At 38.4% G+C, this 747-nt stretch overlaps 1 long non-coding RNA gene across 1 annotated transcript; it reads right to left on the minus strand.

Annotated features, from left to right (window-relative positions):
• Positions 1-6: 6 nt before the first annotated feature.
• LOC110105429 lies at positions 7-747 on the minus strand. The gene is made up of 3 exons (XR_002304141.1): positions 707-747; positions 566-605; positions 7-140 (listed from the first exon to the last, which is right to left on the minus strand). It is a non-coding gene; the product is annotated as an uncharacterized LOC110105429 (long non-coding RNA).

Below are 747 nucleotides of genomic sequence, written 5' to 3' on the forward strand. Positions count from 1 at the left end.
ATTGATTCGCATTTAGATATAACAATCCTTCTCTAAATGTGGAAAGGTTGTTTCTGATTATACATATTCAACCGCATAATGCAAAATCAGCACCACCAAAGCTACTGCCTTCACTGAATCACTACTTCAATCAGAAACACCTATCAGATTACGGGTATCAAGTTATTATGGACAGATTTAGGCTTCGTTTGGGAAAAATTATTCTGCGCGGAAGCCGAATCCCGTCAGGATAACTAAGCCCGCAGCTCGGTACCGGGGTTTGTTACTGCTTGGTACTGCGGCTCGGTATCGCTTATGTAGCTCATTTTGGTTGGTATCCGGATGTAGAGCTTCGTTCGGCATCCGCACAGAATAATATCTCTCGTTTGGGACAGCTTTTTTACTCCTTTCTAAAGCAACTTCATAGTAAAAAAAAATTTTTGAACTAAAATTTTTTGTACTAAAAAGCTGCTTTATAAAGCATTAAGAAAGCCTCCCCAAGCAATTTTCTAAAAAGCTTCAAGCCGTCCCAAGCAAAATGAGGTAGAACTTAAAAAAATAAACATTAATGGGGGCTTTATCTCACCTTCTCATGTAGCCTTCGACTTTGCAAGAGCAGGAAGAAGCTGAACCAAAGGTGTACAAGAATGTAAAAAAGAAAGAAAAAGACGTACTACATTTACAAGTAAAAAGAACGAACTAAAGAAAGAAACATTAAGCTGCTTACCTGGTAACAAGAAATGAGGGAGGTAATGAAACCAAAGCTTC

Source organism: Dendrobium catenatum, unplaced genomic scaffold (genome assembly GCF_001605985.2).
Source record: "Dendrobium catenatum unplaced genomic scaffold, ASM160598v2 original_scaffold_240541, whole genome shotgun sequence".
NCBI classification, from domain to species: Eukaryota; Viridiplantae; Streptophyta; class Magnoliopsida; order Asparagales; family Orchidaceae; genus Dendrobium; species Dendrobium catenatum.